This window comes from Hemiscyllium ocellatum, unplaced genomic scaffold, assembly GCF_020745735.1.
Source record: "Hemiscyllium ocellatum isolate sHemOce1 unplaced genomic scaffold, sHemOce1.pat.X.cur. scaffold_234_pat_ctg1, whole genome shotgun sequence".
Classification (NCBI taxonomy): Eukaryota; Metazoa; Chordata; class Chondrichthyes; order Orectolobiformes; family Hemiscylliidae; genus Hemiscyllium; species Hemiscyllium ocellatum.
This window is the reverse complement of record NW_026868059.1, coordinates 44,578-59,806: the sequence shown is the minus strand read 5'-3', so window position 1 is coordinate 59,806 and position 15,229 is coordinate 44,578.

Sequence of the window (15,229 nt, the reverse complement as noted above, 5' to 3'; positions counted from 1 at the left end):
ATAATATAGAGCCACAGAATAATGGTCTGTTGATATCTCATGAAGGAAATTGGGGAGTTTAAAAGCAACCATTATCATTTGTTATAAAAAAAAAGCAACCTGCTTGCCTCAAGACCTTTAAGGAATTCAAAGCGTCGTGATTCCCTCCTCAGGTTTTCGTGTGACTTCTGTGATGAACACGTGAGTGTACTGTAACTTTGAGAGAATTAAAAACCAATAATAACTACTTGACAGCACCAATAGTTTTGAAAAATAGATATAATGTAACATTTGGTCGAACAACCTGATTAGCTCATTGTCTCGAAACAAGTTCAGCAAAACATTTTAAATTATACCCCAAAATACCCACCTCCAACCAAGTTTTAATTTCTTATATTGACAATCTTAACAGCCAATGATACAATCCAATAGTTTGGCGGTACAAGATCGTGGAAAATTGAACGATTGGGAGGAGAACTGCCAAGCTACCAGCATCCAAAGACTGCCTGAAAAATAGCTCTCTTATAGGTACCTTTATTGATTAGTAACAGGTGAAGCAGATTCCCCAAGAAGAAAAGAAGACAGGAATATGGAGAAGAACCGAAAGATTCCTGGTTTTGAGATAATAAGTTTTGTGTTGTAAATCTTCATTAGGAGTCTTATCGGGGTAGTATTGTAGAGGGGAAAGGTCATAGATAGTTTAGAGGAAGTAGTTGTAAATAGTCGTTCGTTTATTATTCTCTGTTATACTTTAAGAAATAAAGTTTGTAAATTTTAATTTAAATAGATTTGGACTCTAGAATTATCACAGATTACTGCATTGGATAAATCTTTTCTCTGTTGCTGGTTTTAATTAAGCATGAAGATTTATCCTGTGTTGTGATACTACAAATCCATAGCTATGCGTGTTACTATTTAAGGTACTGTGGAACAGCTGAACCAGCCTCTCAGTTCAAGATCTGCATAACATACTGCTCTGACCAGGGCTTCAGACATCCTGTAAGAGAAGAATAAAGGTAAATATAGCTTGATAGCTCTGTTTCTCTGGCTGTTTTCTGTATTGCTACATCTCGATTCCATTCCGGTACATGATCATCCCCTAGTTTAGGTGTATTCAATCTCATTGAAATTGTCTCTGAGAGTGATGCACATCTCCATAGGTATCTCTGGTGCTGGCTTTATTGATGCTGACGTACACATGTAAGGGACTTATAAATCCCATGTCAGTCGTAGTGCATAGAGAAGGAATGGCATTTTGTGGCACATGAAATAAATGGTGATGCCTAAATGAGAGAAAATATTTTTTTGACAATCCCTGGGAGTGTTGTTGAGAGAGAGAGAGAGAGAGAGAAAGAAAAAGGTTCAGAGAGAGGAGAGAGAGAGAGAGGGGGGGTGGGCTTCAAGCTTTTGAATAAACTCTCCCAACATTAATGCAGTTCAAATGGTGCGTCATCCTGCCATGAACGTCTTGTTATCCATAATCCCGACAGCAGCAACAATGCCTTCATTATAAAAGTGTTAACTCTTTCCAGCAATTATGGAAAGAAGGAAAGTCTTTTTACGCCACAGGAAAGAAACGGAGATGTCTCAGAGAAAAAAGAGTTGTTACGATCATCGCTGAGAGTATTGTTGAGGCAGTATTTGCGATATTGTGGTCAGACATTCTCTTCTTTATAAGGAATGATCGCCTTGCCACAGAGAGGGTGCAATGGAGTTTCACCAGACTCATCCCTGGGATTATGGTACCATGAGGAGACAGTGAAGATTAATCTCTGGCGTTGTGAGAGAATGAAAGGCGATTGCATTGAAACTTGAGGGGGAGGGACAGTAACTCACGATGTACTAAATAGACACTGATACGGTGAAAAATTCCATGGCTTCTTTTTTACTCGGGTTGCATGATTGTCGATATTTGAGAGCCTCTGTGAATATTCCCCTCACTCCACACCCAATTCCCGTGTCGCATGAGAGAGACAGAGGGCCAGTGTTTGAATAAACTCTCCCCACATTAATACAGTGCATTCAGTGTGTGGTCCTATACTGAAAGTCTCGTTATCCCCAGTCCCTACAGCAGCCACAATATCTTCATGCTAAAACAGTGAACTATTCCCACCAGATTCTCACCTCCATGGAGACGATGGGTGTGTTTTCACGGCGATGAAAAATGCCTCCTTGAGACTTGGCACAAATCATTTGGCTTCCCTCCTCATTGCCAGCAAACTATGTTAAAGCAGCACACGCTCTACAAACAATGGAACCATGATTCACATCATGGAGTCCTCTATCAGTGCAGTCTCGGTTTCATTGGTTTGTCATGTTGGAATATCAATGACCTCCTCTTGTTCCTGTATAACTGTCCCGTGGGATGAATAGCCTCCTCCTGGTCTCATGGAACAGGTTTAAGGGTCTGATTGGTCTCTGCCTGTTCCTGTTTAACAGTTCGATGCACTGAACAGACCACTCTTCATCCTGTGTAACAGGCAGGAGTATTGAATCTGCTGTCACTCTTCCTGTTCCTGAATGCTAGCTCATATCCGTCTGCAGCCAGCTTCAGATATTGAATGAGCTCCTCTTTTATCTATGAAAATGTGTTGTGTCTGGCTGTGATCTTACATAAATGTTATCAACACTTTAACAGCACAAACCGGAATGCTGTCCGGGCCTTGCTGCACATGGACACAGAATGGTTCTGGAGCTGATGGGGGAGGAAATGTTCTGAACATTCTGTGATCTACAGTCGTCATACCTACTTCCGATCTTATGATGGGAAAATATATTGATGGAGCAGCTGAAGATGTTTGTGCTGAGGAGGCTAACCCGAGGATCTCCTGCAGAGATGTCCAGGGACTGAGAGGATTGTTGGAGACTGACCTCAACCCTCTTTAATCGTGTTCTGAAAGACCCCGTCCAGTGGGAACGTTACAGCTGATTCCCATTCAGATCAAATAAGTAGGTGGTACCGTTGCCATCCTCAGTCACATACTGCCTTGGTATCAAAGGCATTCACTCTTTCCTGAGCCCCTGTGTTCGCCTCTTGTTCATATCAATATGTGACGGTGTATGTATAGGGAGTGCTTTCCTCTCACCGAAGGTAATCACTGTCAGGAATTATCTGGGCGAGAGAGCTAGGGGTGCTTTATCTCTGAAAGCATTTAAGGAGGAGGTAGACGAATTTTTGACCTGCCAGAGAGCTAAGGGGTGAAGAATTGGGCATTAAAGAGGAGTTACTATCAACAGTAGATCAGCCATGATGTTTTGCAATGGCTTGATCATCCAAATTACCTGATACTGTTCCTTTTGTCCTCATATTCAGTAATTGCAAAGTTAATGGCTGTAATTTTCCTGAATATCCATTTGTTGAATGTTTCAATCAGAGAGAGTAAAGTATTTTGTGAGTTATCTCTGGTTGAAGTATGAGGACTGCATTCACGGTGAATCTGTTTCTTTGATATCACCAACAAATGAACCACAAGTTGCAGAGAGGAAATACTCTGTAAAGAAACAGAGGCATCTGTCGAAACAAATAACATTTTCCAACCGACACCAAACCATGTGTGACAGTATATAGGGAGTGAATGAGATCCTGTATTACTGTTGATCAGGTATTTGGAGCAAGTGGCCTCCATCTGTTCCTTGCAGGAGGTGTGAGGGTTTGAATAGAGCACAGCAACACAGGACTGAACAGCAGGAGTGGGCGATTAAATACTTTGTCACCGCTTCATTTGCTTTTGCTCAAAGCAGCGCATTTCTGTCTGTATGCCATAGTACGAAATACCAAAAACAAATTTGAATAAATGCAAACATTCAAGCACCACAATCCACTGGGGAAGGGAATTTCCACTTGAACCGTCCTTTTAGAAATTCTCATTTGTGTTCCAACCAATTTTGGAGGGTCACTATGTTCTTTTCCAGTCCCACTCCTCCACTGGTTACACCCATCTTAAATGCAGCCAGTTTAGTAATGTGGCCAATGATTTAGGTCTCAGACTCCGCCATTTTCTAGAAAAATGTGAGACACAGAAAGTTGAACTCATAACAAATGGTAAAATGATAGAGTGCCCCAAAATGTTATTCTGCCTTTGAAGGTATCCTGCTCACATAAGCTACTGGTCGTGGGATTTCTTTCTAGAACAGTGGGATTTGGTTGAATTCCCTTCCTTTCAGGCAGTGGAGAGATTCCAATGAATCGTCACCAGCAATGCTTCACAAGTGGTAAAGATGAGGCAAGGATTTTCTGGTCTCACACTTTGCTATCTGGCGGAACAAAGTAAGAGAGAGGGATCAATCGGCTGCTGCTGCTCAGACAGGGAACATTTTTCTCCCTTTCTGGGTTGGAACATACAATTTTGACAACTGATCACCAAATTGAATCATGTGCGACCTCCTGGAACATTCACTGGAAAATCTGATTATGGAGGAGCGTCATTGCCCTTGTTGTGCACATTTCCTTCCAATCGCAAAAAAAGTGTCCCCACATAATAATTTGAAGACATGCTTACGTGCGTCTGTGTAATTTGTAAATATTGGTAGGTGTCTTCATAGTATGTGTGTTAATATCAATGCATCTTTTTCTTAAAGTTTATTCTCTAACTTTAGTCTCCCTGACTGGAGATAATATGCATCCAGCTGATACACTTTTAGAAATTCATGGATGGTTCAATACTATTTCTCAGCTAAGATCAAAACTGATAATCCCCCATAACAAAAGGACGGCATTCCAGGAATGAGTAAAGGGAAAATCTTCGAAAATAATTATATCTTTTTGTTTTAGTTTAGGGGATCAATCCTGCACACAGTACATCAGATGTGGTCTCAGCAATGCCCTGTACAGATGCAGTAAAACATTCCTGCAATTACACCTGATACCTTTTGCCAAAAACAGCATCATTCCACTTACCTTCCAAATCACTTGCTGCATCTGACTTCATATGATTCATGTCCCAGGAACATGGAAACCTCCTGTATCACTGAGTTCGGCAATCTCTCTTCCATTTAAATTGTTTACCATTGTTTCAACCTTCATGCCAAAATAGACAACTTACGTTAAGTTTTTTCTGCTGAAGGTTTGCTCACTAACCATCCCTGCCTGTATCACATTGCAGACTCACTACCTCCATTTGACGACACATTGAATGACCATCTTGGTGTATGAGCTAATTGAGCTCCAAGCCACTCCCTCCTCTTCCTCCAGATTGTCGATCATTGATGACCCCACAGTGATCTCTGAGGCACTCCATCAGTTACAGCTTTGCAGCCTGAAAATAAACATTTATCTGTACTCTCTATTTCCTGTAAGCGACAGCTTCCCTGTTCCTGTGTAGCGGCTCCGGTGGGTTGAATGGCCTCCTCCTGGACTGTGCAATGTACTGAACGAGCTAAATTACTTCATTCTATATTCCTGTGTAATTCCTTAGAGGGGCGGAATGGTCTCTTACTGTGTCATTTTAACGATCCTGTCTGACTGAATGGAGTGTCCCCAACCCTCTTACAGCCTCGAGGGTGGATTAAGGGAAAAACACATGGGGTAGGGACAGCAGTATATCTCTGTTACATGCTCGAGGGTGGATTGAGGGAACAACACATGTTGCCCATTCGGCTGCACCATTCAGAATATTTATGGCTGATCCGAGTGTGTCGGACCATCCATTTCCTGTCTGCTCCCAATAAGCACTGATCCTTCTGTTCAGTAAAGATCAGTCGAGCTCAGCCTTGAGTATCTTCAATAACCGAGTCTTCCTTGCTCCCTGAGGATGAGGACACCACACGTAGCACAACACTAAAGTGAAAGGGACGTCCTTATTTCATTGTGGGACTGTTACTTAAAAACTGTGTTGTTAACTGAACATCAAATCACCACCTCTTTTCAGACTTAAGGACAGAATAATTAGGTACACTTAGGAACATAATCCATTCCGGACACCAAACCTATCCCACATTCCCACTGACCCTTTCCAATCAAATACGTATCGCACCCAGACTCTGCTGCTGTCTCAGGAAGAGAATACCTGATAGCATAATACCGCAGGAGCATTAAGGAAATGAGCAGATTGAGGCCATTCAAACTATCGTGTGGGAAATTTCGTTCAATAACTTATAATATGTAGCCCGACCTCATTCGTCTGCCTTCTCCCTAGAATCCTTGATCCCCTTACAAATCAAAAACAGATCGATTTGTGTCTTAATGACACTAGCGTCTGTGACTCTCTGTATCTGTATGTGAGTAAGTGTTTGTGCGTGTGTCTGTGCCTCTATTTGTGTGTGTCTGTATGTGTGTGTGCCTGTGTGTGTGTCCATGTGCTTTTTATCTATGCGTTTGTGTAATTACATCTGTCTGTCTGTATTTCAGCCTGTTTTTCTATCTGTATTTTTGTCGATTTGTATGTGACTGTATATGTATTTGTGTGTTTATACTTGTATGTATACCTATCCCCTTATAAGTATTGTGTGTGCTCGTCTGTGTATTTCTGTGTCTGTGTCTCTGTGCAGTGAGGTATCTGTGGGTTTTTGGAAGTGAAAGGACTGTTGTTGGAACTGCCAGTGGGTTTAAACTGAGAATTGTCTTTCACTGAACATTGTTCCGTAACTGGTCAGCAGGAAGTGGATGTTTCAGATTCTCCACACGAGGCATCCTGGTCCTCTCAAGCTCTTAAAGAGTTCTCCCCACATGATGGGGAGAGGGGAGTGAGGGAATGGATATCCGGCACTCCACTACCCGGCTTGGCCCTTTTTATCCTATTCCAGGCTGTTTCTCCTGGAATGGGAGAAAGCAATGTAGGGAGAGTGGGAATGGGTGACCCCGCTGTTTGTCCTGGTGTAGGTGGGGGGAGTTGTGAGGTGTATGGAATGAGTCAGTCAACAGTTTTGAATCCATGTAGTATTATTAGGTGCTGAATTCATTTGTGAGAGTGGTAGTGCCTGAGCCTTATTTGGAGACTGAGCGTGAACCTTGTTCGGGGTTAGGTGCTATAACAGATATACAGTGAGTGTGAGGGAGCAGAGAGTATATGATAACTCTTATCCTAACAGAGCGAGGAGGATATTGCTGCTTGTCCAGTATCGTGGGGCATTTTTTGAGATCACCTGAGAGTCGAGGTGAGCCTCCCTGGATGACTTGTCCAAGTCGGTCACTAATAACGACACAGACCTGTCCCTCAGGTTCCACCGAAATAGTTTAGGTAGAGTTTACAGATAGCAAGGAGAAGCAAATATTGGCGTGTTACATATCGAAACCAAAATGGTAGCAGAAAATCTGAGAATCATATGCTCAGGAAATTAGAAAGGCAAGTATTGTGGATACCGTAGTCATATTGAATTCTCTCAAGTTGCATCTAAACTGCGTTAACTATTTGACTGCTGAAGCTGTGAAAAATGAGTTCTGTAAGTGTATATAAGGTGGGTTGAAGAGTATGCTGTGAAGCAAACGAGATAGCAGATTATTTCAGATTTGATGTTGTGTGGTCAGAAGGACGAATTATTAACCTTGGTCTGAAGCAGCTTTTAAGGGATAATGGCCTTTATAATGTGCATTTTACAAAGTGTCTGCATGCAAGATAGAATGCTTGAATATTCTAGACAAACATCATGGAAGACTGGAGGCTAGAGTGTCAAGATATCTTCAGTGAATTTGCAAAGTACAATATAACATTCAGTGGGAGACAAGCAATGGTTGTTAGAGTCATAGAGTCCGACAGCACGGAGACAGGCCCTTCAGCCCAAACTGATCCATTCCGACCAAAATGCCCATCCACGCTAACCCCATTTCCCTGCCATTGCCGGTATCTTTCTAATCCTTTACTATCCATGTATTTATTCAATTGCCTCAACCACTTCTCATTCCATATGCATATCAGCCCCTGTGTTAAAAAGTTGTTCCTCAAGTTCCCTTTAATTCTGTCCCCTCTGACCTTAAACTGATGCTCACTAATCTGTGATTGCCCAACCCTGGGAAGAAAGACTGGGTGCATTCTCTCTATCCATTCCTGCCATGATCACATAAACGTCAATATGATCCTCCCTCAGTCTCATGTACTCAAAAGTAAAAAGTCCTTGCTTGTCCAACCTCTTTCAATAACTCAGACCATTGAGAGCTTGGCAACATCCTTGTATTTTTTTCTGCACACTTTCCAGTTTAATGATATCCTTCCTATAGCAAAGTGAACAAAACTGAACATAACGCTACGAATATGGCCTCACCAGCATCCTGTATAACTGCAACATAACTTCCTAACTTCGATACTCAGTGATATAAACCGATTAAGGCCAGTGTGCCAAAAGCTTTCTTCACTGTCTTCCTCTGAATCAACTTTCAGAGAACATGCACCTGAATTCCAAGATCCCTCTGTTCCACTCTAGTCCTTAGGACCCAACCATTCACCATGAAACTCCAAACACGATTTGACTTTCTAAAATGCAAGAACTTACACTGATCTATATTAAAATCCATTTGCCATTTCTCAGCCCACTTCTCCAGCTGATCAAGATACTGCTGTAATTTCTGAAATTTCTGATAACCTTCCTCACTCTCCATGATGCCGCCTGTTTTATTGCCATCTTCAAACTTACAAATCCTGCCTGTACATTCTCATGTAAATCATAGATATATGTAATATGTCATAGTCCCAGCACCAACCCCTGAGGCATTCCACTATTCACAGGCCTCCAGTCTGACCAGCATGTATCCAGTATTAATCTCTACTTCCTCCCATTAAGGCTATTTTGTACCTAATTTGCCATCTCCCCCTCAATTCAATGCTATCTAACCTTCCAGAGCGGCGTACAATGTGGAACCTTGTTGAAGGCCTCACTGCAATGCATCTTGACTACGTATACCACCCGGACCTCCTCAACATGCTGGTCACTTTATCAAAGAACTCCAACAAAATTGTGAGTCATGATCTCCCTTGTACAAACTCCCGTGCTGAATTTGATGAAGGGCTTTTGCCCAAAACATCGATTGTCCTGTTCCTCGGATGCTGCCTGACCTGCTCTGCTTTTCCAGCACCATTCTAATCTTACTCTGAATCACATCCAATCTTTTCAATTGAATGTATATCCAATCTGTCCGAATCTCCTCAAATAACCTACCCACTAGATTTTAAAATTACTGGTCTTTAGTTCTCAGGTTTATCTTTGTAGCATTTCTTGAATACGGGCTCTGAATTCGCTATGCTCCAGTTGTCCAGGGCCTTACTCGTTGGCAAGCGATGATAGAAAAGAGCCAAGCAGTGCTCCCGCAATTTCTTCTCTATCCTCCTATCCTCCTGCAATGTTCCTGAATATAACTGGTCAGGACCAGGAGGTTTTAGAAGCACTGCAAATTCTGAAACATTCGTCTATTTATTTCAGGTACAAACACCAAAGAGTGAGAAAGTGACTCAATGATGGTTAACATAACAAATAGAAAATATGTTAATCAGAGGAAGTGACTTCAGAGGATTTCCGGCTATTGTGGAAACCTGAGAATTCTCAGAAGTTAACGGTCCAAAAAAAGGAAGGCCATGAAACTGAAACGGAAATAAAAAAGAGAACATACCTGCTAACAAACTTGAACACAAAGACTGCATCAATCTGCGCTCTATGTTCCAAAGAAAACAAAACAAAATCAAGGTCAAATGTGGAAATTTGTAATCGGGAGACGCGAGGTCATTGTGGAGAACAGGGAAATGGCCAAGAAAACAACCAGTTACTTTGCATCTGTCTTCATGGAGGAAGATCCAGAAAATCCCCCAGTAATACCAAGTGATCATATCGGACTTCTGCAGCTAAAGACATAGAGTCAATTCATATCAGTAACAAGGTAGTACTTGAACATAGAGCAGGATTGAACATTGCTAAGTCTGACGAAACAGATGTACTTGCTATCAAAATGTCGGAAATAAATCACCAATAGTAGTATTAATTGCACTGTCGATGATTGTGTTTTATTTTCCTGTACATTCTGCAGAGACCTGAAACTATTGTGGATAAACGTGAACCAAGCACTATAAATGAATGGAAGGGATCCAAACAGCTACAAAGGGAAAAAGACATAGTGTGGAGAACTGCAGACCAGTTAACTTGACAATTGTAGGGAAACTGTTGGAATCTATTACAGAGGATGACATTTTTGCTGTTTAGAAATAAACAGCAACAATGGAGAGAATCAGCATGCATTTCTGATAGAGAAATCATACTTGATAAACTTCGGAATTGTTCAAAGTTGTTTCTTACAGTATAGAGGAGAAAGTGAGGTCTGCAGGTGCTGGAGATCAGAGCTGAAAATGTGTGGCTGGAAAAGCGCAGCAGGTCAGGCAGCATCCAAGGAACAGGAAATTTCCTGTTCCTTGGATGCTGCCTGACCTGCTGCGCTTTTCCAGGAACACATTGTCAGCTCTTACAGTATAGATAATGGGGAAACAGTAGAAGTGGCATATAATGGATTTTCGGAAGGGTTTCTATAAGATCTTAGTGAGTTCGTAAATGCAATGAATGTGAAGGGTATTTAGAGGAATACATGTAAGTGGAAATTTAAAGTTTGTATCGACTTCATTTAAGAGAGTCAGAACATTGATGTTAAGACATGTTGAAGCGTGTTGGTGGGACTGTACCTGGAGTATTGTGTACAGTTTTGGTGACCAAATCTCAGAAAGAATATACTGACCACAGAGGAAGTGCAATGGACATTCTCCAGATTAATCCCCCAGATGGTATGATTGCCTGATGAGGAAACACAGCCTGTGTTCTCCAGAGTTTCAAAGACAGAGCGAGCTTGAGGGGCCGAATATCTTACTCTTTTTCCAATTTATTAATTTCACATGTTATGGTTTTGCAAAGTAATAGTTATTTTCCCGGAAGTTGCATTGTGCAATGCTACATTCGGGTGCTCAAATGATTTGCTTACGTTAACGCTGGGTGGGGTATGGGGGCTGTATTCACAGTAAATCTAGGTCTGTAACATGACCCACATCTGGAGCAGATGTTGCGGAGAGGAGAAGCCTGGAAACGGGGAGTGGGGGTGAGTGTCACTTCCTGACCCCGCCTGGATTTTCCAAGTACATTTCCAAAACTGCCCCGAACCAACAGAGTGGCCTTGATCTGTGTAGCAGGTCTGAAGGGCTGAATGGAACATCAGAACATAGGGCTGAGGGACACGAGTGGGCAATTCGGCCCTTTGACACTACTCCACCAGTAAATAAAGTTGTGGCTCATCTCATTGTGGTCCAGCTGCACTTTTCTCTCAGTGCACTATTATCCCTGATTTACCTGTCTATGGAAAATCAGACGAAGCTAGCCTCGATATAATATAAAGATTCAGCCATCCCAAACCTCTGGGAAAGAGGATTCCCACGTGAATGAATTCCCACTTTGTGACTTTTTTCTCACTCCAGTTGTGACTGAGGATGGAGCGTGTCACTCTTTCCTTTCCTAGTCCCACTCTTCCACTGCTCACAACAAATGTTAAATGTAACCAGGTTGGTGATATGACCGATGATCAAGGTCGCAGACTGGGTCAGGTTCAGTGGTAAGAACAAGTCAGGCAAATTTCTTTCGTCAGCCACAAGTTACTAACAGAACTAACGGAGGACTATGATCAATCTGTGGGTAGCACTGCTGCCTCACATCACCAAGGAGCTGGGTCTAACTCCAACCTCAGGCGACCCTCTATGTGGAGTTTGAACACTCTCCCCGTGTCTGTGTGGGTTTCCTCCCAGTGCTCCAGTTTCCTTCCACAGTCTAAAGATGAAAAGTTTAAAGTGGATTGCCCATAGTGCCCAGGGATGCGCAGGTTGGGTGGGTTAGTTATGGGAAATGCAGGGTTACAGCGATAAGATTGAGGAGCAGGTCCAGTTGGGATGTTGTTTGGTGGGTCAATGTGGAGTTAATGGACGGAATGTCCTGTCTCCACACTGTAGAGATTCTATGAAAATGACAATAAATTTGGACTATACAAACACCCAGTGGGTACATACCTAATCCATTCTCCTCAAGGTCTTGTATCTTTCATTTTCATTCCAAGAGTAACCAGTTAAAGCCTTCATAATATGAGTCCTTCACCCCAGGAATACGTGAAATGAAATATCTCTGAACTGCTTCCAATATAATTACATCCTTTCTCAGATAAGGAGACAAAAATACTAATCTCACACTCAGATCATAATGTTTATAATTGTTTTCTCAAAGTGCTGTGAGTCTTTGGAAGACGCTTCCCCACAGAGTATTGGAGGCAGAAATATTGAATATTTTTGAGGCACAGATGGAAGGTTCATAAATAACAACGGAGTCACGGATTATCGAGGAATGGGCAGCAATGTGCAGGGTGGGGGGAAATGTAGACAGTGGTATCAAATAACACAGCTTCAGAACCTCCAGGAATATAATGCAAAATGAAATGATAATATCGATAAAATGTTAAGGGGGAATACAAGATGGCTGCTATCCAGAAGGTCTGCTTTGCTAGGCTCTGCATCAACACACGGGCAAAGTGGTTCTCTAACCCACCCCAACCCAGCCATTCACTTAAAATTCAACACTAAAAGAGCGACAGAATCTTTACTGATTCCGATTTGTAAAACGGAAATGACAAAACATGGGGAAAGGATCGAGTAAGTCCCAACAAGTGGTGCATCCGTCAGAAGCATCGAGCATGCCTGAGGCTGTGGCTGCAACCCACTCTGCTCATTCCATGGACCCAGTTACTCACCAGGCCTTGGTCACTGAGATCACCAAGTTTCGTGAAATGATTGAAGCCATGATTGAAGAACCGTTCAGCCGTGGCTAGAGCCGCTCTCAGCCGTGCTCCAAAAACATGAGCAGCAACTTGACAGCCTTGGAAACAGAACAGACGATGTCAAGGGCCGAACTGCAGCGACAGAGACGGTGATCGATTCCTCTCGGGAGAGGATCCTCGCCCTTGAAAAACAGGTCTGCACCTTAACTGAACAAGATGACGATCTCGAGAACAGGGGTAAGATGAAGAATATTCACGTTGTCGGTTTGCTGGAGCGGACAGAAGGTGGTCAGCCGGTGAGTTTGTTCATGAACTGGCTGCAGTGATTCCTTCACTTCGAAACTGAGGAGGGACGGGTGAAGAGTGAGACAGTTCATCGGGTTATGGCGCGGAAGTCAGACTCATTCCAACGCCTTCATCCTGTCCTTGTTTGATTACATAGTTAACACTTTAATTCTCCCTCCCACTCCACCGAGGACATGCAGGTCCTTGGACTCCTCCACCGGCAGAACATACCAACACGACGGCTGGAGGAGGAGCGCCTCATCTTCCGCCTGGGAACCCTCCAACCACAAGGAATGAATTCAGATTTCTCCAGTTTCCTCATTTCCCCTCCCCCCACCTTGTCTCAGTCGGTTCCCTCAACTCAGCACCGCCCTCCTAACCTGCAATCTCCTTCCTGACCTCTCCGCCCCCACCCCACTCCGGCCTATCACCCTCACCTTGACCTCCTTCCACCTATCCCACCTCCATCGCCCCTCCCCCAAGTCCCTCCTCCCTACCTTTTATCTTAGCCTGCTTGGCAAACTCTCCTCATTCCTGAAGAAGGGCTTATGCTCGAAACGTCGAATTTCCTATTCCTGAGATGCTGCCTAACCTGCTGTGCTTTAACCAGCAACACATTTTCAGCTCTGATCTCCAGCATCTGCAGACCTCATTTTTTACATAGTTATGAGGACAAACAAAGACTGGTGGAAGATTTCAGATCCCCGAGGAAAGATCCGATGGGTTTAGTTCACCAGAGCTCCGGGATTATGTCCTTTCAGGACATTTCAGTGGCGGTGATTCAGAAAAGAAAATCTTTTGATGAGATTAAGAGAAGAGCAAGGGAACTCGGGATTCAGTACCCAGCGGTGCTCTGTATTGCTTTCAATGGATCCACAAACTCGTCTGACTCTCCAGAGAAAGCAAAAACTTTGTGGGCATTTTAACGTAAGCTGGATATTTAGATAATCATGTTTCTTCTAAAGAAATTTTGTTGGATTTTTCTAGTATTAACCAGTATTAAATTATAGCTGGGACTGGGTTGAGTACTCATTTTTAACTTCTTCATTATGTTTTATGTTTTTGTCAAATCCCACAATTTCGGCAGCTCACGTGATGTAATTCATTAATTCACTTATCACCTTTTCGGGCGATAAGATTAATTTTACAAAGTTTGTGGCCATGCCTATGGGAGGTCGTAGGGAAATACCTGACATTGAAGGCAAATCCTGGTTTCCTTTTAAATGGTTACGGGAGTGGGGGGTTTCTCTATTTCGGTATATTGATTACATCCGTTTTTGAAAATTTATTTAACGTGAACTATGTCCATTTGTTTGACAAAATTATACAAGAACTTCAAAGTTGGGAGGCATTTCCAACATCCTGGCTAGGTCGGATAGCTGTTCTTAAAATGAATGTCCTTCCTTATTTGCTATACCCCGTGTGCATGCTTCCTTTGATGTTTCCCAGGCAGATATTAAGAGACTTAATGGCTGGTTTGGCTCTTTTATTTGGCATCATAAGCGACTCTTTATCAAGCTAAACAAATTGCAACTACCCCACAGATTGTGGGGAGCAGATTTCCCAGATTAAAAGCTATCAATTAAGCTTTTTATTATCCTATGTTAATGTCTGGGCCACTGAGGACTCAGCGTCAATATGGTTAGATATTGAACCGTCTCAGACAAAGTGAACCCTTATTAGTCTGTTGTTCTTCGGCAAAATGACAACAGTTACGGAATATTGTCATAACCCAGTAATTATCAATAAAGTTAAAGCATGAATGACAATGCATCAGTTCGAGGACAATACAGCCAAAACCATGTTTCTTACTCCTATGGTGGTATACCAGTTGTCAATTGGGGATAATGGATTCTAGGTTTAAACTGTGGGCAGCCAAGAGCATGCCTTGCTTGAGTGATTTAGAATTAGTAGAATCCCTACAGTGTGGATACAAGCTCTTGGGCCCAGCAAGTCCACTTCGACCCTTTGAAGAGTAGCCCACCCAGACCCATTCCCCTACCATTCTATATTTACCCTGACTAATGCCCCAAACTTCACATCCCTGAACACTATGGGTGATTTATCAATAGCCAATTCATCTAACCTGCACATCTTGGTGCTGTGAGGCTGCAGTGCTATCTATTGAGCCACCACGTTTTATTTGAGGGAGAAAGAATGATATCATTTGATCAAATAACTCGTAAGCATGGACTACCTAGTAAAGTCCTCTTCTTTATTTTGTTCCAGATCAGAGAATTGGTTTAAAAAAAACACACA